The sequence below is a fragment of the Oncorhynchus kisutch genome, unplaced genomic scaffold, assembly GCF_002021735.2.
Source record: "Oncorhynchus kisutch isolate 150728-3 unplaced genomic scaffold, Okis_V2 scaffold2025, whole genome shotgun sequence".
In the NCBI taxonomy this organism is placed as follows: Eukaryota; Metazoa; Chordata; class Actinopteri; order Salmoniformes; family Salmonidae; genus Oncorhynchus; species Oncorhynchus kisutch.
In genome coordinates this window covers 19,647-38,362 of record NW_022263970.1, presented here as the reverse complement: position 1 = coordinate 38,362, position 18,716 = coordinate 19,647, and the positions used below count along the sequence as shown (strand labels likewise).

Genomic DNA, 18,716 nt, shown 5'->3' with positions numbered 1-18,716 from the left:
TCAGGCCGAGTGGTCTCAAGTGCTTGATTAAGTGTTGAGGTGCGGTTCAAATCCCACCATTGAGGTTGCCCTTGGTGAAGCTATTCTTCAATACCTGAATCTTATTAGTCGCTCGAGGCTGAGCAGGATTCTATTTCATGTGGGGCCATGTAAGAGAGGAAATAACAAATGTTGTGAAGAGGTTGGTTGTTATAATCCACACATGCAGTTCATCGCTTCACCACTCAGATACCAAGTCCTGTGCTCTCGCTGTGGCAGTCAGCCATTTTACCAGTGTTTGTGAAAGTCAAAAATACCAGTGCCAAAATAAAGCACAGAATTTAAATGGTACACGATGAGGATGGGATTCGAACCCATGCATGCAGAGCATAATGGATTAGCAGTCCATCGCCTTAACACTCGGCCACCTCATCCTGATTTTTTGAATTGGCAAATGATCTTAAAAATCTGTTGTTCTGTATGTAAACCCCAGATTGAAATCAATGAAAGTGAGGTAGAGCAATGGCAGGGCCATGTGTCGATCCATCGAGACATTTAACAAATGTTTTGTCAGGCCGAGTGGTCTCAAGTGCTTGATTAAGTGTGTTGAGTGTGTCGGTTCAAATCCCACCATTGGGTTGCCCTTGGTGAAGCTTCTTCAATACCTGAATCTTAGTAGTCGCTCGAGGCTTGAGCAGGGATTTATATTTCATGTGGGGCCATGTAAGAGAGGAAATAACAAATGTTTGTGAGAGAGGTTGGTGTTATAATCCACACATGCAGTTCATCGCCTTCACCACTCAGATACCAAGTCCTGTGCTCTCGCTGTGGCAGTCAGCAATTTTACCAGTGTTTGTGAAAGTCAAATCTTCCAGTGCCAAAATAAAGCACAGAATTTAATTGTACACGATGAGGATGGGATTCGAACCCATGCATGCAGAGCACAATGGATTAGCAGTCCATCGCCTTAACCACTCGGTCCCCTCATCCTGTATTTTGAATTGGAAAATGATCTAAAAAACTGTTGTTGCTGTATGTAAACCCAGATTGAAATCAATGAAAGTGAGGTAGAGCAATGGCAGGGCCATGTGTCGATCCCATCGAGACATTTAACAAATGTTTTGTCAGGCCGAGTGGTCTCAAGTGCTTGATTAAGTGTGTTGAGGTGTCGGTTCAAATCCCACCATTGAGGTTGCCCTGGGAAGCTATCTTCAATACCTGAATCTATTAGTCGTCGAGGTTGAGCAGGGATTCTATTTTCATGTGGGGCCATGTAAGAGAGGAAATAACAAATGTTTGTGAAGAGGTTGGTGTTATAATCCACACATGCAGTTCATCGCCTCACCACTCAGATACCAAGTCCTGTGCTCTCGCTGTGGCAGTCAGCAATTTTACCAGTGTTGTGAAAGTCAAAATCTTCCAGTGCCAAAATAAAGCACAGACAGAATTTAAATTGTTACACGATGAGGATGGGATTCGAACCCATGCATGCAGAGCATAATGGATTAGCAGTCCATCGCCTTAACCACTCGGCCACCTCATCCTGTATTTTTTGAAGTGGCAAATGATCTTAAAAAACTGTTTGCTGTATGTAAACCCCAGATTGAAATCAATGAAAGTGAGGTAGAGCAATGGCAGGGCCATGTGTCGATCCCATCGAGACATTTAACAAATGTTGTCAGGCCGAGTGGTCTCAAGTGCTTGATTAAGTGTGTTGAGGTGTCGGTTCAAATCCCACCATTGAGGTTGCCCTTGGTGAAGCTATTCTTCAATACCTGAATCTTATTAGTCGCTCGAGGCTTGAGCAGGGATTCTATTTTCATGTGGGGCCATGTAAGAGAGGAAATAACAAATGTTTTGTGAAGAGGTTGGTGTTATAATCCACACATGCAGTTCATCGCCTTCACCACTCAGATACCAAGTCCTGTGCTCTCGCTGTGGCAGTCAGCAATTTTACCAGTGTTTGTGAAAGTCAAAATCTTCCAGTGCCAAAATAAAGCACAGAATTTAATTGTTACACGATGAGGATGGGATTCGAACCCATGCATGCAGAGCATAATGGATTAGCAGTCCATCGCCTTAACCACTCGGCCACCTCATCCTGTTTTTTTTGAATGGCAAATGATCTTAAAAACTGTTGTTGCTGTATGTAAACCCCAGATTGAAATCAATGAAAGTGAGGTAGAGCAATGGCAGGGCCATGTGTCGATCCCATCGAGACATTTAACAAATGTTTTGTCAGGCCGAGTGGTCTCAAGTGCTTGATTAAGTGTGTTGAGGTGTCGGTTCAAATCCCACCATTGAGGTTGCCCTTGGTGAAGCTATTCTTCAATACCTGAATCTTATTAGTCGCTCGAGGCTTGAGCAGGGATTCTATTTTCATGTGGGGCCATGTAAGAGAGGAAATAACAAATGTTTTGTGAAGAGGTTGGTGTTATAATCCACACATGCAGTTCATCGCCTTCACCACTCAGATACCAAGTCCTGTGCTCTCGCTGTGGCAGTCAGCAATTTTACCAGTGTTTGTGAAAGTCAAAATCTTCCAGTGCCAAAATAAAGCACAGAATTAAATTGTTACACGATGAGGATGGGATTCGAACCCATGCATGCAGAGCATAATGGATTAGCAGTCCATCGCCTTAACCACTCGGCCACCTCATCCTGTTTTTTGAAGTGGCAAATGATCTTAAAAAACTGTTGTTGCTGTATGTAAACCCCAGATTGAAATCAATGAAAGTGAGGTAGAGCAATGGCAGGGCCATGTGTCGATCCATCGAGACATTTAACAAATGTTTTGTCAGGCCGAGTGGTCTCAAGTGCTTGATTAAGTGTGTTGAGGTGTCGGTTCAAATCCCACCATTGAGGTTGCCCTTGGTGAAGCTATTCTTCAATACCTGAATCTTATTAGTCGCTCGAGGCTTGAGCAGGGATTCTATTTTCATGTGGGGCCATGTAAGAGAGGAAATAACAAATGTTTTGTGAAGAGGTTGGTGTTATAATCCACACATGCAGTTCATCGCCTTCACCACTCAGATACCAAGTCCTGTGCTCTCGCTGTGGCAGTCAGCAATTTTACCAGTGTTTGTGAAAGTCAAAATCTTCCAGTGCCAAATAAAGCACAGAATTTAATTGTTACACGATGAGGATGGGATTCGAACCCATGCATGCAGAGCATAATGGATTAGCAGTCCATCGCCTTAACCACTCGGCCACCTCATCCTGTTTTTTTGAATTGGCAAATGATCTTAAAAAACTGTTGTTGCTGTATGTAAACCCCAGATTGAAATCAATGAAAGTGAGGTAGAGCAATGGCAGGGCCATGTGTCGATCCCATCGAGACATTTAACAAATGTTTTGTCAGGCCGAGTGGTCTCAAGTGCTTGATTAAGTGTGTTGAGGTGTCGGTTCAAATCCCACCATTGAGGTTGCCCTTGGTGAAGCTATTCTTCAATACCTGAATCTTATTAGTCGCTCGAGGCTTGAGCAGGGATTCTATTTTCATGTGGGGCCATGTAAGAGAGGAAATAACAAATGTTTTGTGAAGAGGTTGGTGTTATAATCCACACATGCAGTTCATCGCCTTCACCACTCAGATACCAAGTCCTGTGCTCTCGCTGTGGCAGTCAGCAATTTTACCAGTGTTTGTGAAAGTCAAAATCTTCCAGTGCCAAAATAAAGCACAGAATTTAATTGTTACACGATGAGGATGGGATTCGAACCCATGCATGCAGAGCATAATGGATTAGCAGTCCATCGCCTTAACCACTCGGCCACCTCATCCTGTTATTTTTGAAGTGGCAAATGATCTTAAAAAACTGTTGTTGCTGTATGTAAACCCCAGATTGAAATCAATGAAAGTGAGGTAGAGCAATGGCAGGGCCATGTGTCGATCCCATCGAGACATTTAACAAATGTTTTGTCAGGCCGAGTGGTCTCAAGTGCTTGATTAAGTGTGTTGAGGTGTCGGTTCAAATCCCACCATTGAGGTTGCCCTTGGTGAAGCTATTCTTCAATACCTGAATCTTATTAGTCGCTCGAGGCTTGAGCAGGGATTCTATTTTCATGTGGGGCCATGTAAGAGAGGAAATAACAAATGTTTTGTGAAGAGGTTGGTGTTATAATCCACACATGCAGTTCATCGCCTTCACCACTCAGATACCAAGTCCTGTGCTCTCGCTGTGGCAGTCAGCAATTTTACCAGTGTTTGTGAAAGTCAAAATCTTCCAGTGCCAAAATAAAGCACAGAATTTAAATTGTTACACGATGAGGATGGGATTCGAACCCATGCATGCAGAGCATAATGGATTAGCAGTCCATCGCCTTAACCACTCGGCCACCTCATCCTGTTTTTTTGAAGTGGCAAATGATCTTAAAAAACTGTTGTTGCTGTATGTAAACCCCAGATTGAAATCAATGAAAGTGAGGTAGAGCAATGGCAGGGCCATGTGTCGATCCCATCGAGACATTTAACAAATGTTTTGTCAGGCCGAGTGGTCTCAAGTGCTTGATTAAGTGTGTTGAGGTGTCGGTTCAAATCCCACCATTGAGGTTGCCCTTGGTGAAGCTATTCTTCAATACCTGAATCTTATTAGTCGCTCGAGGCTTGAGCAGGGATTCTATTTTCATGTGGGGCCATGTAAGAGAGGAAATAACAAATGTTTTGTGAAGAGGTTGGTGTTATAATCCACACATGCAGTTCATCGCCTTCACCACTCAGATACCAAGTCCTGTGCTCTCGCTGTGGCAGTCAGCAATTTTACCAGTGTTTGTGAAAGTCAAAATCTTCCAGTGCCAAAATAAAGCACAGAATTTAAATTGTTACACGATGAGGATGGGATTCGAACCCATGCATGCAGAGCATAATGGATTAGCAGTCCATCGCCTTAACCACTCGGCCACCTCATCCTGTTTTTTTGAAGTGGCAAATGATCTTAAAAAACTGTTGTTGCTGTATGTAAACCCCAGATTGAAATCAATGAAAGTGAGGTAGAGCAATGGCAGGGCCATGTGTCGATCCCATCGAGACATTTAACAAATGTTTTGTCAGGCCGAGTGGTCTCAAGTGCTTGATTAAGTGTGTTGAGGTGTCGGTTCAAATCCCACCATTGAGGTTGCCCTTGGTGAAGCTATTCTTCAATACCTGAATCTTATTAGTCGCTCGAGGCTTGAGCAGGGATTCTATTTTCATGTGGGGCCATGTAAGAGAGGAAATAACAAATGTTTTGTGAAGAGGTTGGTGTTATAATCCACACATGCAGTTCATCGCCTTCACCACTCAGATACCAAGTCCTGTGCTCTCGCTGTGGCAGTCAGCAATTTTACCAGTGTTTGTGAAAGTCAAAATCTTCCAGTGCCAAAATAAAGCACAGAATTTAAATTGTTACACGATGAGGATGGGATTCGAACCCATGCATGCAGAGCATAATGGATTAGCAGTCCATCGCCTTAACCACTCGGCCACCTCATCCTGTTATTTTTGAAGTGGCAAATGATCTTAAAAAACTGTTGTTGCTGTATGTAAACCCCAGATTGAAATCAATGAAAGTGAGGTAGAGCAATGGCAGGGCCATGTGTCGATCCCATCGAGACATTTAACAAATGTTTTGTCAGGCCGAGTGGTCTCAAGTGCTTGATTAAGTGTGTTGAGGTGTCGGTTCAAATCCCACCATTGAGGTTGCCCTTGGTGAAGCTATTCTTCAATACCTGAATCTTATTAGTCGCTCGAGGCTTGAGCAGGGATTCTATTTTCATGTGGGGCCATGTAAGAGAGGAAATAACAAATGTTTTGTGAAGAGGTTGGTGTTATAATCCACACATGCAGTTCATCGCCTTCACCACTCAGATACCAAGTCCTGTGCTCTCGCTGTGGCAGTCAGCAATTTTACCAGTGTTTGTGAAAGTCAAAATCTTCCAGTGCCAAAATAAAGCACAGAATTTAAATTGTTACACGATGAGGATGGGATTCGAACCCATGCATGCAGAGCATAATGGATTAGCAGTCCATCGCCTTAACCACTCGGCCACCTCATCCTGTTTTTTTGAAGTGGCAAATGATCTTAAAAAACTGTTGTTGCTGTATGTAAACCCCAGATTGAAATCAATGAAAGTGAGGTAGAGCAATGGCAGGGCCATGTGTCGATCCCATCGAGACATTTAACAAATGTTTTGTCAGGCCGAGTGGTCTCAAGTGCTTGATTAAGTGTGTTGAGGTGTCGGTTCAAATCCCACCATTGAGGTTGCCCTTGGTGAAGCTATTCTTCAATACCTGAATCTTATTAGTCGCTCGAGGCTTGAGCAGGGATTCTATTTTCATGTGGGGCCATGTAAGAGAGGAAATAACAAATGTTTTGTGAAGAGGTTGGTGTTATAATCCACACATGCAGTTCATCGCCTTCACCACTCAGATACCAAGTCCTGTGCTCTCGCTGTGGCAGTCAGCAATTTTACCAGTGTTTGTGAAAGTCAAAATCTTCCAGTGCCAAAATAAAGCACAGAATTTAAATTGTTACACGATGAGGATGGGATTCGAACCCATGCATGCAGAGCATAATGGATTAGCAGTCCATCGCCTTAACCACTCGGCCACCTCATCCTGTTTTTTTGAAGTGGCAAATGATCTTAAAAAACTGTTGTTGCTGTATGTAAACCCCAGATTGAAATCAATGAAAGTGAGGTAGAGCAATGGCAGGGCCATGTGTCGATCCCATCGAGACATTTAACAAATGTTTTGTCAGGCCGAGTGGTCTCAAGTGCTTGATTAAGTGTGTTGAGGTGTCGGTTCAAATCCCACCATTGAGGTTGCCCTTGGTGAAGCTATTCTTCAATACCTGAATCTTATTAGTCGCTCGAGGCTTGAGCAGGGATTCTATTTTCATGTGGGGCCATGTAAGAGAGGAAATAACAAATGTTTTGTGAAGAGGTTGGTGTTATAATCCACACATGCAGTTCATCGCCTTCACCACTCAGATACCAAGTCCTGTGCTCTCGCTGTGGCAGTCAGCAATTTTACCAGTGTTTGTGAAAGTCAAAATCTTCCAGTGCCAAAATAAAGCACAGAATTTAATTGTTACACGATGAGGATGGGATTCGAACCCATGCATGCAGAGCATAATGGATTAGCAGTCCATCGCCTTAACCACTCGGCCACCTCATCCTGTTTTTTTGAAGTGGCAAATGATCTTAAAAAACTGTTGTTGCTGTATGTAAACCCCAGATTGAAATCAATGAAAGTGAGGTAGAGCAATGGCAGGGCCATGTGTCGATCCCATCGAGACATTTAACAAATGTTTTGTCAGGCCGAGTGGTCTCAAGTGCTTGATTAAGTGTGTTGAGGTGTCGGTTCAAATCCCACCATTGAGGTTGCCCTTGGTGAAGCTATTCTTCAATACCTGAATCTTATTAGTCGCTCGAGGCTTGAGCAGGGATTCTATTTTCATGTGGGGCCATGTAAGAGAGGAAATAACAAATGTTTTGTGAAGAGGTTGGTGTTATAATCCACACATGCAGTTCATCGCCTTCACCACTCAGATACCAAGTCCTGTGCTCTCGCTGTGGCAGTCAGCAATTTTACCAGTGTTTGTGAAAGTCAAAATCTTCCAGTGCCAAAATAAAGCACAGAATTTAAATTGTTACACGATGAGGATGGGATTCGAACCCATGCATGCAGAGCATAATGGATTAGCAGTCCATCGCCTTAACCACTCGGCCACCTCATCCTGTTTTTTTGAAGTGGCAAATGATCTTAAAAAACTGTTGTTGCTGTATGTAAACCCCAGATTGAAATCAATGAAAGTGAGGTAGAGCAATGGCAGGGCCATGTGTCGATCCCATCGAGACATTTAACAAATGTTTTGTCAGGCCGAGTGGTCTCAAGTGCTTGATTAAGTGTGTTGAGGTGTCGGTTCAAATCCCACCATTGAGGTTGCCCTTGGTGAAGCTATTCTTCAATACCTGAATCTTATTAGTCGCTCGAGGCTTGAGCAGGGATTCTATTTTCATGTGGGGCCATGTAAGAGAGGAAATAACAAATGTTTTGTGAAGAGGTTGGTGTTATAATCCACACATGCAGTTCATCGCCTTCACCACTCAGATACCAAGTCCTGTGCTCTCGCTGTGGCAGTCAGCAATTTTACCAGTGTTTGTGAAAGTCAAAATCTTCCAGTGCCAAAATAAAGCACAGAATTTAAATTGTTACACGATGAGGATGGGATTCGAACCCATGCATGCAGAGCATAATGGATTAGCAGTCCATCGCCTTAACCACTCGGCCACCTCATCCTGTTTTTTTGAAGTGGCAAATGATCTTAAAAAACTGTTGTTGCTGTATGTAAACCCCAGATTGAAATCAATGAAAGTGAGGTAGAGCAATGGCAGGGCCATGTGTCGATCCCATCGAGACATTTAACAAATGTTTTGTCAGGCCGAGTGGTCTCAAGTGCTTGATTAAGTGTGTTGAGGTGTCGGTTCAAATCCCACCATTGAGGTTGCCCTTGGTGAAGCTATTCTTCAATACCTGAATCTTATTAGTCGCTCGAGGCTTGAGCAGGGATTCTATTTTCATGTGGGGCCATGTAAGAGAGGAAATAACAAATGTTTTGTGAAGAGGTTGGTGTTATAATCCACACATGCAGTTCATCGCCTTCACCACTCAGATACCAAGTCCTGTGCTCTCGCTGTGGCAGTCAGCAATTTTACCAGTGTTTGTGAAAGTCAAAATCTTCCAGTGCCAAAATAAAGCACAGAATTTAAATTATTACACGATGAGGATGGGATTCGAACCCATGCATGCAGAGCATAATGGATTAGCAGTCCATCGCCTTAACCACTCGGCCACCTCATCCTGTTATTTTTGAAGTGGCAAATGATCTTAAAAAACTGTTGTTGCTGTATGTAAACCCCAGATTGAAATCAATGAAAGTGAGGTAGAGCAATGGCAGGGCCATGTGTCGATCCCATCGAGACATTTAACAAATGTTTTGTCAGGCCGAGTGGTCTCAAGTGCTTGATTAAGTGTGTTGAGGTGTCGGTTCAAATCCCACCATTGAGGTTGCCCTTGGTGAAGCTATTCTTCAATACCTGAATCTTATTAGTCGCTCGAGGCTTGAGCAGGGATTCTATTTTCATGTGGGGCCATGTAAGAGAGGAAATAACAAATGTTTTGTGAAGAGGTTGGTGTTATAATCCACACATGCAGTTCATCGCCTTCACCACTCAGATACCAAGTCCTGTGCTCTCGCTGTGGCAGTCAGCAATTTTACCAGTGTTTGTGAAAGTCAAAATCTTCCAGTGCCAAAATAAAGCACAGAATTTAAATTGTTACACGATGAGGATGGGATTCGAACCCATGCATGCAGAGCATAATGGATTAGCAGTCCATCGCCTTAACCACTCGGCCACCTCATCCTGTTTTTTTGAAGTGGCAAATGATCTTAAAAAACTGTTGTTGCTGTATGTAAACCCCAGATTGAAATCAATGAAAGTGAGGTAGAGCAATGGCAGGGCCATGTGTCGATCCCATCGAGACATTTAACAAATGTTTTGTCAGGCCGAGTGGTCTCAAGTGCTTGATTAAGTGTGTTGAGGTGTCGGTTCAAATCCCACCATTGAGGTTGCCCTTGGTGAAGCTATTCTTCAATACCTGAATCTTATTAGTCGCTCGAGGCTTGAGCAGGGATTCTATTTTCATGTGGGGCCATGTAAGAGAGGAAATAACAAATGTTTTGTGAAGAGGTTGGTGTTATAATCCACACATGCAGTTCATCGCCTTCACCACTCAGATACCAAGTCCTGTGCTCTCGCTGTGGCAGTCAGCAATTTTACCAGTGTTTGTGAAAGTCAAAATCTTCCAGTGCCAAAATAAAGCACAGAATTTAAATTGTTACACGATGAGGATGGGATTCGAACCCATGCATGCAGAGCATAATGGATTAGCAGTCCATCGCCTTAACCACTCGGCCACCTCATCCTGTTTTTTTGAAGTGGCAAATGATCTTAAAAAACTGTTGTTGCTGTATGTAAACCCCAGATTGAAATCAATGAAAGTGAGGTAGAGCAATGGCAGGGCCATGTGTCGATCCCATCGAGACATTTAACAAATGTTTTGTCAGGCCGAGTGGTCTCAAGTGCTTGATTAAGTGTGTTGAGGTGTCGGTTCAAATCCCACCATTGAGGTTGCCCTTGGTGAAGCTATTCTTCAATACCTGAATCTTATTAGTCGCTCGAGGCTTGAGCAGGGATTCTATTTTCATGTGGGGCCATGTAAGAGAGGAAATAACAAATGTTTTGTGAAGAGGTTGGTGTTATAATCCACACATGCAGTTCATCGCCTTCACCACTCAGATACCAAGTCCTGTGCTCTCGCTGTGGCAGTCAGCAATTTTACCAGTGTTTGTGAAAGTCAAAATCTTCCAGTGCCAAAATAAAGCACAGAATTTAAATTGTTACACGATGAGGATGGGATTCGAACCCATGCATGCAGAGCATAATGGATTAGCAGTCCATCGCCTTAACCACTCGGCCACCTCATCCTGTTTTTTTGAAGTGGCAAATGATCTTAAAAAACTGTTGTTGCTGTATGTAAACCCCAGATTGAAATCAATGAAAGTGAGGTAGAGCAATGGCAGGGCCATGTGTCGATCCCATCGAGACATTTAACAAATGTTTTGTCAGGCCGAGTGGTCTCAAGTGCTTGATTAAGTGTGTTGAGGTGTCGGTTCAAATCCCACCATTGAGGTTGCCCTTGGTGAAGCTATTCTTCAATACCTGAATCTTATTAGTCGCTCGAGGCTTGAGCAGGGATTCTATTTTCATGTGGGGCCATGTAAGAGAGGAAATAACAAATGTTTTGTGAAGAGGTTGGTGTTATAATCCACACATGCAGTTCATCGCCTTCACCACTCAGATACCAAGTCCTGTGCTCTCGCTGTGGCAGTCAGCAATTTTACCAGTGTTTGTGAAAGTCAAAATCTTCCAGTGCCAAAATAAAGCACAGAATTTAAATTGTTACACGATGAGGATTGGATTCGAACCCATGCATGCAGAGCACAATGGATTAGCAGTCCATCGCCTTAACCACTCGGACACCTCATCCTGTTTTTTGAAGTGGCAAATGATCTTAAAAAACTGTTGTTGCTGTATGTAAACCCCAGATTGAAATCAATGAAAGTGAGGTAGAGCAATGGCAGGGCCATGTGTCGATCCCATCGAGACATTTAACAAATGTTTTGTCAGGCCGAGTGGTCTCAAGTGCTTGATTAAGTGTGTTGAGGTGTCGGTTCAAATCCCACCATTGAGGTTGCCCTTGGTGAAGCTATTCTTCAATACCTGAATCTTATTAGTCGCTCGAGGCTTGAGCAGGGATTCTATTTTCATGTGGGGCCATGTAAGAGAGGAAATAACAAATGTTTTGTGAAGAGGTTGGTGTTATAATCCACACATGCAGTTCATCGCCTTCACCACTCAGATACCAAGTCCTGTGCTCTCGCTGTGGCAGTCAGCAATTTTACCAGTGTTTGTGAAAGTCAAAATCTTCCAGTGCCAAAATAAAGCACAGAATTTAAATTGTTACACGATGAGGATGGGATTCGAACCCATGCATGCAGAGCATAATGGATTAGCAGTCCATCGCCTTAACCACTCGGCCACCTCATCCTGTTTTTTTGAAGTGGCAAATGATCTTAAAAAACTGTTGTTGCTGTATGTAAACCCCAGATTGAAATCAATGAAAGTGAGGTAGAGCAATGGCAGGGCCATGTGTCGATCCCATCGAGACATTTAACAAATGTTTTGTCAGGCCGAGTGGTCTCAAGTGCTTGATTAAGTGTGTTGAGGTGTCGGTTCAAATCCCACCATTGAGGTTGCCCTTGGTGAAGCTATTCTTCAATACCTGAATCTTATTAGTCGCTCGAGGCTTGAGCAGGGATTCTATTTTCATGTGGGGCCATGTAAGAGAGGAAATAACAAATGTTTTGTGAAGAGGTTGGTGTTATAATCCACACATGCAGTTCATCGCCTTCACCACTCAGATACCAAGTCCTGTGCTCTCGCTGTGGCAGTCAGCAATTTTACCAGTGTTTGTGAAAGTCAAAATCTTCCAGTGCCAAAATAAAGCACAGAATTTAAATTGTTACACGATGAGGATGGGATTCGAACCCATGCATGCAGAGCATAATGGATTAGCAGTCCATCGCCTTAACCACTCGGCCACCTCATCCTGTTTTTTTGAAGTGGCAAATGATCTTAAAAAACTGTTGTTGCTGTATGTAAACCCCAGATTGAAATCAATGAAAGTGAGGTAGAGCAATGGCAGGGCCATGTGTCGATCCCATCGAGACATTTAACAAATGTTTTGTCAGGCCGAGTGGTCTCAAGTGCTTGATTAAGTGTGTTGAGGTGTCGGTTCAAATCCCACCATTGAGGTTGCCCTTGGTGAAGCTATTCTTCAATACCTGAATCTTATTAGTCGCTCGAGGCTTGAGCAGGGATTCTATTTTCATGTGGGGCCATGTAAGAGAGGAAATAACAAATGTTTTGTGAAGAGGTTGGTGTTATAATCCACACATGCAGTTCATCGCCTTCACCACTCAGATACCAAGTCCTGTGCTCTCGCTGTGGCAGTCAGCAATTTTACCAGTGTTTGTGAAAGTCAAAATCTTCCAGTGCCAAAATAAAGCACAGAATTTAAATTGTTACACGATGAGGATGGGATTCGAACCCATGCATGCAGAGCATAATGGATTAGCAGTCCATCGCCTTAACCACTCGGCCACCTCATCCTGTTATTTTTGAAGTGGCAAATGATCTTAAAAAACTGTTGTTGCTGTATGTAAACCCCAGATTGAAATCAATGAAAGTGAGGTAGAGCAATGGCAGGGCCATGTGTCGATCCCATCGAGACATTTAACAAATGTTTTGTCAGGCCGAGTGGTCTCAAGTGCTTGATTAAGTGTGTTGAGGTGTCGGTTCAAATCCCACCATTGAGGTTGCCCTTGGTGAAGCTATTCTTCAATACCTGAATCTTATTAGTCGCTCGAGGCTTGAGCAGGGATTCTATTTTCATGTGGGGCCATGTAAGAGAGGAAATAACAAATGTTTTGTGAAGAGGTTGGTGTTATAATCCACACATGCAGTTCATCGCCTTCACCACTCAGATACCAAGTCCTGTGCTCTCGCTGTGGCAGTCAGCAATTTTACCAGTGTTTGTGAAAGTCAAAATCTTCCAGTGCCAAAATAAAGCACAGAATTTAAATTGTTACACGATGAGGATGGGATTCGAACCCATGCATGCAGAGCATAATGGATTAGCAGTCCATCGCCTTAACCACTCGGCCACCTCATCCTGTTATTTTTGAAGTGGCAAATGATCTTAAAAAACTGTTGTTGCTGTATGTAAACCCCAGATTGAAATCAATGAAAGTGAGGTAGAGCAATGGCAGGGCCATGTGTCGATCCCATCGAGACATTTAACAAATGTTTTGTCAGGCCGAGTGGTCTCAAGTGCTTGATTAAGTGTGTTGAGGTGTCGGTTCAAATCCCACCATTGAGGTTGCCCTTGGTGAAGCTATTCTTCAATACCTGAATCTTATTAGTCGCTCGAGGCTTGAGCAGGGATTCTATTTTCATGTGGGGCCATGTAAGAGAGGAAATAACAAATGTTTTGTGAAGAGGTTGGTGTTATAATCCACACATGCAGTTCATCGCCTTCACCACTCAGATACCAAGTCCTGTGCTCTCGCTGTGGCAGTCAGCAATTTTACCAGTGTTTGTGAAAGTCAAAATCTTCCAGTGCCAAAATAAAGCACAGAATTTAAATTGTTACACGATGAGGATGGGATTCGAACCCATGCATGCAGAGCATAATGGATTAGCAGTCCATCGCCTTAACCACTCGGCCACCTCATCCTGTTTTTTTGAAGTGGCAAATGATCTTAAAAAACTGTTGTTGCTGTATGTAAACCCCAGATTGAAATCAATGAAAGTGAGGTAGAGCAATGGCAGGGCCATGTGTCGATCCCATCGAGACATTTAACAAATGTTTTGTCAGGCCGAGTGGTCTCAAGTGCTTGATTAAGTGTGTTGAGGTGTCGGTTCAAATCCCACCATTGAGGTTGCCCTTGGTGAAGCTATTCTTCAATACCTGAATCTTATTAGTCGCTCGAGGCTTGAGCAGGGATTCTATTTTCATGTGGGGCCATGTAAGAGAGGAAATAACAAATGTTTTGTGAAGAGGTTGGTGTTATAATCCACACATGCAGTTCATCGCCTTCACCACTCAGATACCAAGTCCTGTGCTCTCGCTGTGGCAGTCAGCAATTTTACCAGTGTTTGTGAAAGTCAAAATCTTCCAGTGCCAAAATAAAGCACAGAATTTAAATTGTTACACGATGAGGATGGGATTCGAACCCATGCATGCAGAGCATAATGGATTAGCAGTCCATCGCCTTAACCACTCGGCCACCTCATCCTGTTATTTTTGAAGTGGCAAATGATCTTAAAAAACTGTTGTTGCTGTATGTAAACCCCAGATTGAAATCAATGAAAGTGAGGTAGAGCAATGGCAGGGCCATGTGTCGATCCCATCGAGACATTTAACAAATGTTTTGTCAGGCCGAGTGGTCTCAAGTGCTTGATTAAGTGTGTTGAGGTGTCGGTTCAAATCCCACCATTGAGGTTGCCCTTGGTGAAGCTATTCTTCAATACCTGAATCTTATTAGTCGCTCGAGGCTTGAGCAGGGATTCTATTTTCATGTGGGGCCATGTAAGAGAGGAAATAACAAATGTTTTGTGAAGAGGTTGGTGTTATAATCCACACATGCAGTTCATCGCCTTCACCACTCAGATACCAAGTCCTGTGCTCTCGCTGTGGCAGTCAGCAATTTTACCAGTGTTTGTGAAAGTCAAAATCTTCCAGTGCCAAAATAAAGCACAGAATTTAATTGTTACACGATGAGGATGGGATTCGAACCCATGCATGCAGAGCATAATGGATTAGCAGTCCATCGCCTTAACCACTCGGCCACCTCATCCTGTTTTTTTGAAGTGGCAAATGATCTTAAAAAACTGTTGTTGCTGTATGTAAACCCCAGATTGAAATCAATGAAAGTGAGGTAGAGCAATGGCAGGGCCATGTGTCGATCCCATCGAGACATTTAACAAATGTTTTGTCAGGCCGAGTGGTCTCAAGTGCTTGATTAAGTGTGTTGAGGTGTCGGTTCAAATCCCACCATTGAGGTTGCCCTTGGTGAAGCTATTCTTCAATACCTGAATCTTATTAGTCGCTCGAGGCTTGAGCAGGGATTCTATTTTCATGTGGGGCCATGTAAGAGAGGAAATAACAAATGTTTTGTGAAGAGGTTGGTGTTATAATCCACACATGCAGTTCATCGCCTTCACCACTCAGATACCAAGTCCTGTGCTCTCGCTGTGGCAGTCAGCAATTTTACCAGTGTTTGTGAAAGTCAAAATCTTCCAGTGCCAAAATAAAGCACAGAATTTAAATTGTTACACGATGAGGATGGGATTCGAACCCATGCATGCAGAGCATAATGGATTAGCAGTCCATCGCCTTAACCACTCGGCCACCTCATCCTGTTATTTTTGAAGTGGCAAATGATCTTAAAAAACTGTTGTTGCTGTATGTAAACCCCAGATTGAAATCAATGAAAGTGAGGTAGAGCAATGGCAGGGCCATGTGTCGATCCCATCGAGACATTTAACAAATGTTTTGTCAGGCCGAGTGGTCTCAAGTGCTTGATTAAGTGTGTTGAGGTGTCGGTTCAAATCCCACCATTGAGGTTGCCCTTGGTGAAGCTATTCTTCAATACCTGAATCTTATTAGTCGCTCGAGGCTTGAGCAGGGATTCTATTTTCATGTGGGGCCATGTAAGAGAGGAAATAACAAATGTTTTGTGAAGAGGTTGGTGTTATAATCCACACATGCAGTTCATCGCCTTCACCACTCAGATACCAAGTCCTGTGCTCTCGCTGTGGCAGTCAGCAATTTTACCAGTGTTTGTGAAAGTCAAAATCTTCCAGTGCCAAAATAAAGCACAGAATTTAAATTGTTACACGATGAGGATGGGATTCGAACCCATGCATGCAGAGCATAATGGATTAGCAGTCCATCGCCTTAACCACTCGGCCACCTCATCCTGTTTTTTTGAAGTGGCAAATGATCTTAAAAAACTGTTGTTGCTGTATGTAAACCCCAGATTGAAATCAATGAAAGTGAGGTAGAGCAATGGCAGGGCCATGTGTCGATCCCATCGAGACATTTAACAAATGTTTTGTCAGGCCGAGTGGTCTCAAGTGCTTGATTAAGTGTGTTGAGGTGTCGGTTCAAATCCCACCATTGAGGTTGCCCTTGGTGAAGCTATTCTTCAATACCTGAATCTTATTAGTCGCTCGAGGCTTGAGCAGGGATTCTATTTTCATGTGGGGCCATGTAAGAGAGGAAATAACAAATGTTTTGTGAAGAGGTTGGTGTTATAATCCACACATGCAGTTCATCGCCTTCACCACTCAGATACCAAGTCCTGTGCTCTCGCTGTGGCAGTCAGCAATTTTACCAGTGTTTGTGAAAGTCAAAATCTTCCAGTGCCAAAATAAAGCACAGAATTTAATTGTTACACGATGAGGATGGGATTCGAACCCATGCATGCAGAGCATAATGGATTAGCAGTCCATCGCCTTAACCACTCGGCCACCTCATCCTGTTTTTTTGAAGTGGCAAATGATCTTAAAAAACTGTTGTTGCTGTATGTAAACCCCAGATTGAAATCAATGAAAGTGAGGTAGAGCAATGGCAGGGCCATGTGTCGATCCCATCGAGACATTTAACAAATGTTTTGTCAGGCCGAGTGGTCTCAAGTGCTTGATTAAGTGTGTTGAGGTGTCGGTTCAAATCCCACCATTGAGGTTGCCCTTGGTGAAGCTATTCTTCAATACCTGAATCTTATTAGTCGCTCGAGGCTTGAGCAGGGATTCTATTTTCATGTGGGGCCATGTAAGAGAGGAAATAACAAATGTTTTGTGAAGAGGTTGGTGTTATAATCCACACATGCAGTTCATCGCCTTCACCACTCAGATACCAAGTCCTGTGCTCTCGCTGTGGCAGTCAGCAATTTTACCAGTGTTTGTGAAAGTCAAAATCTTCCAGTGCCAAAATAAAGCACAGAATTTAAATTGTTACACGATGAGGATTGGATTCGAACCCATGCATGCAGAGCACAATGGATTAGCAGTCCATCGCCTTAACCACTCGGACACCTCATCCTGTTTTTTGAATTGGCAAATGATCTTAAAAAACTGTTGTTGCTGTATGTAAACCCCAGATTGAAATCAATGAAAGTGAGGTAGAGCAATGGCAGGGCCATGTGTCGATCCCATCGAGACATTTAACAAATGTTTTGTCAGGCCGAGTGGTCTCAAGTGCTTGATTAAGTGTGTTGAGGTGTCGGTTCAAATCCCACCATTGAGGTTGCCCTTGGTGAAGCTATTCTTCAATACCTGAATCTTATTAGTCGCTCGAGGCTTGAGCAGGGATTCTATTTTCATGTGGGGCCATGTAAGAGAGGAAATAACAAATGTTTTGTGAAGAGGTTGGTGTTATAATCCACACATGCAGTTCATCGCCTTCACCACTCAGATACCAAGTCCTGTGCTCTCGCTGTGGCAGTCAGCAATTTTACCAGTGTTTGTGAAAGTCAAAATCTTCCAGTGCCAAAATAAAGCACAGAATTTAAATTGTTACACGATGAGGATGGGATTCGAACCCATGCATGCAGAGCATAATGGATTAGCAGTCCATCGCCTTAACCACTCGGCCACCTCATCCTGTTTTTTTGAAGTGGCAAATGATCTTAAAAAACTGTTGTTGCTGTATGTAAACCCCAGATTGAAATCAATGAAAGTGAGGTAGAGCAATGGCAGGGCCATGTGTCGATCCCATCGAGACATTTAACAAATGTTTTGTCAGGCCGAGTGGTCTCAAGTGCTTGATTAAGTGTGTTGAGGTGTCGGTTCAAATCCCACCATTGAGGTTGCCCTTGGTGAAGCTATTCTTCAATACCTGAATCTTATTAGTCGCTCGAGGCTTGAGCAGGGATTCTATTTTCATGTGGGGCCATGTAAGAGAGGAAATAACAAATGTTTTGTGAAGAGGTTGGTGTTATAATCCACACATGCAGTTCATCGCCTTCACCACTCAGATACCAAGTCCTGTGCTCTCGCTGTGGCAGTCAGCAATTTTACCAGTGTTTGTGAAAGTCAAAATCTTCCAGTGCCAAAATAAAGCACAGAATTTAAATTGTTACACGATGAGGATGGGATTCGAACCCATGCATGCAGAGCATAATGGATTAGCAGTCCATCGCCTTAACCACTCGGCCACCTCATCCTGTTATTTTTGAAGTGGCAAATGATCTTAAAAAACTGTTGTTGCTGTATGTAAACCCCAGATTGAAATCAATGAAAGTGAGGTAGAGCAATGGCAGGGCCATGTGTCGATCCCATCGAGACATTTAACAAATGTTTTGTCAGGCCGAGTGGTCTCAAGTGCTTGATTAAGTGTGTTGAGGTGTCGGTTCAAATCCCACCATTGAGGTTGCCCTTGGTGAAGCTATTCTTCAATACCTGAATCTTATTAGTCGCTCGAGGCTTGAGCAGGGATTCTATTTTCATGTGGGGCCATGTAAGAGAGGAAATAACAAATGTTTTGTGAAGAGGTTGGTGTTATAATC

At 43.2% G+C, this 18,716-nt stretch overlaps 29 non-coding genes across 29 annotated transcripts; all 29 read right to left on the bottom strand.

Moving 5' to 3' along the window:
• Positions 1-1,440: 1,440 nt before the first annotated feature.
• Positions 1,441-1,522, bottom strand: trnas-gcu (transfer RNA serine (anticodon GCU)). The gene has a single exon. It is a non-coding gene; the product is annotated as a tRNA-Ser (tRNA).
• Positions 1,523-1,998: 476 nt separating this feature from the next.
• On the bottom strand, positions 1,999-2,080 carry trnas-gcu (transfer RNA serine (anticodon GCU)). The gene has a single exon. It is a non-coding gene; the product is annotated as a tRNA-Ser (tRNA).
• A 478-nt stretch (positions 2,081-2,558) lies between these two features.
• Positions 2,559-2,640, bottom strand: trnas-gcu (transfer RNA serine (anticodon GCU)). Its single transcript has one exon. It is a non-coding gene; the product is annotated as a tRNA-Ser (tRNA).
• Positions 2,641-3,116: 476 nt separating this feature from the next.
• Positions 3,117-3,198, bottom strand: trnas-gcu (transfer RNA serine (anticodon GCU)). The gene has a single exon. It is a non-coding gene; the product is annotated as a tRNA-Ser (tRNA).
• Positions 3,199-3,677: 479 nt separating this feature from the next.
• trnas-gcu (transfer RNA serine (anticodon GCU)) lies at positions 3,678-3,759 on the bottom strand. The gene has a single exon. It is a non-coding gene; the product is annotated as a tRNA-Ser (tRNA).
• Positions 3,760-4,240: 481 nt separating this feature from the next.
• On the bottom strand, positions 4,241-4,322 carry trnas-gcu (transfer RNA serine (anticodon GCU)). Its single transcript has one exon. It is a non-coding gene; the product is annotated as a tRNA-Ser (tRNA).
• Positions 4,323-4,802: 480 nt separating this feature from the next.
• trnas-gcu (transfer RNA serine (anticodon GCU)) lies at positions 4,803-4,884 on the bottom strand. The gene has a single exon. It is a non-coding gene; the product is annotated as a tRNA-Ser (tRNA).
• A 480-nt stretch (positions 4,885-5,364) lies between these two features.
• Positions 5,365-5,446, bottom strand: trnas-gcu (transfer RNA serine (anticodon GCU)). The gene has a single exon. It is a non-coding gene; the product is annotated as a tRNA-Ser (tRNA).
• Positions 5,447-5,927: 481 nt separating this feature from the next.
• trnas-gcu (transfer RNA serine (anticodon GCU)) lies at positions 5,928-6,009 on the bottom strand. The gene has a single exon. It is a non-coding gene; the product is annotated as a tRNA-Ser (tRNA).
• Positions 6,010-6,489: 480 nt separating this feature from the next.
• trnas-gcu (transfer RNA serine (anticodon GCU)) lies at positions 6,490-6,571 on the bottom strand. The gene has a single exon. It is a non-coding gene; the product is annotated as a tRNA-Ser (tRNA).
• Positions 6,572-7,050: 479 nt separating this feature from the next.
• On the bottom strand, positions 7,051-7,132 carry trnas-gcu (transfer RNA serine (anticodon GCU)). The gene has a single exon. It is a non-coding gene; the product is annotated as a tRNA-Ser (tRNA).
• Positions 7,133-7,612: 480 nt separating this feature from the next.
• On the bottom strand, positions 7,613-7,694 carry trnas-gcu (transfer RNA serine (anticodon GCU)). Its single transcript has one exon. It is a non-coding gene; the product is annotated as a tRNA-Ser (tRNA).
• A 480-nt stretch (positions 7,695-8,174) lies between these two features.
• Positions 8,175-8,256, bottom strand: trnas-gcu (transfer RNA serine (anticodon GCU)). The gene has a single exon. It is a non-coding gene; the product is annotated as a tRNA-Ser (tRNA).
• Positions 8,257-8,736: 480 nt separating this feature from the next.
• trnas-gcu (transfer RNA serine (anticodon GCU)) lies at positions 8,737-8,818 on the bottom strand. The gene has a single exon. It is a non-coding gene; the product is annotated as a tRNA-Ser (tRNA).
• A 481-nt stretch (positions 8,819-9,299) lies between these two features.
• On the bottom strand, positions 9,300-9,381 carry trnas-gcu (transfer RNA serine (anticodon GCU)). The gene has a single exon. It is a non-coding gene; the product is annotated as a tRNA-Ser (tRNA).
• A 480-nt stretch (positions 9,382-9,861) lies between these two features.
• On the bottom strand, positions 9,862-9,943 carry trnas-gcu (transfer RNA serine (anticodon GCU)). The gene has a single exon. It is a non-coding gene; the product is annotated as a tRNA-Ser (tRNA).
• A 480-nt stretch (positions 9,944-10,423) lies between these two features.
• Positions 10,424-10,505, bottom strand: trnas-gcu (transfer RNA serine (anticodon GCU)). The gene has a single exon. It is a non-coding gene; the product is annotated as a tRNA-Ser (tRNA).
• Positions 10,506-11,546: 1,041 nt separating this feature from the next.
• trnas-gcu (transfer RNA serine (anticodon GCU)) lies at positions 11,547-11,628 on the bottom strand. The gene has a single exon. It is a non-coding gene; the product is annotated as a tRNA-Ser (tRNA).
• Positions 11,629-12,108: 480 nt separating this feature from the next.
• Positions 12,109-12,190, bottom strand: trnas-gcu (transfer RNA serine (anticodon GCU)). Its single transcript has one exon. It is a non-coding gene; the product is annotated as a tRNA-Ser (tRNA).
• Positions 12,191-12,670: 480 nt separating this feature from the next.
• On the bottom strand, positions 12,671-12,752 carry trnas-gcu (transfer RNA serine (anticodon GCU)). Its single transcript has one exon. It is a non-coding gene; the product is annotated as a tRNA-Ser (tRNA).
• A 481-nt stretch (positions 12,753-13,233) lies between these two features.
• trnas-gcu (transfer RNA serine (anticodon GCU)) lies at positions 13,234-13,315 on the bottom strand. Its single transcript has one exon. It is a non-coding gene; the product is annotated as a tRNA-Ser (tRNA).
• A 481-nt stretch (positions 13,316-13,796) lies between these two features.
• trnas-gcu (transfer RNA serine (anticodon GCU)) lies at positions 13,797-13,878 on the bottom strand. Its single transcript has one exon. It is a non-coding gene; the product is annotated as a tRNA-Ser (tRNA).
• Positions 13,879-14,358: 480 nt separating this feature from the next.
• Positions 14,359-14,440, bottom strand: trnas-gcu (transfer RNA serine (anticodon GCU)). The gene has a single exon. It is a non-coding gene; the product is annotated as a tRNA-Ser (tRNA).
• Positions 14,441-14,920: 480 nt separating this feature from the next.
• Positions 14,921-15,002, bottom strand: trnas-gcu (transfer RNA serine (anticodon GCU)). Its single transcript has one exon. It is a non-coding gene; the product is annotated as a tRNA-Ser (tRNA).
• Positions 15,003-15,482: 480 nt separating this feature from the next.
• On the bottom strand, positions 15,483-15,564 carry trnas-gcu (transfer RNA serine (anticodon GCU)). The gene has a single exon. It is a non-coding gene; the product is annotated as a tRNA-Ser (tRNA).
• A 481-nt stretch (positions 15,565-16,045) lies between these two features.
• Positions 16,046-16,127, bottom strand: trnas-gcu (transfer RNA serine (anticodon GCU)). Its single transcript has one exon. It is a non-coding gene; the product is annotated as a tRNA-Ser (tRNA).
• A 479-nt stretch (positions 16,128-16,606) lies between these two features.
• trnas-gcu (transfer RNA serine (anticodon GCU)) lies at positions 16,607-16,688 on the bottom strand. The gene has a single exon. It is a non-coding gene; the product is annotated as a tRNA-Ser (tRNA).
• A 1,041-nt stretch (positions 16,689-17,729) lies between these two features.
• trnas-gcu (transfer RNA serine (anticodon GCU)) lies at positions 17,730-17,811 on the bottom strand. The gene has a single exon. It is a non-coding gene; the product is annotated as a tRNA-Ser (tRNA).
• A 480-nt stretch (positions 17,812-18,291) lies between these two features.
• Positions 18,292-18,373, bottom strand: trnas-gcu (transfer RNA serine (anticodon GCU)). The gene has a single exon. It is a non-coding gene; the product is annotated as a tRNA-Ser (tRNA).
• Positions 18,374-18,716: the final 343 nt, after the last annotated feature.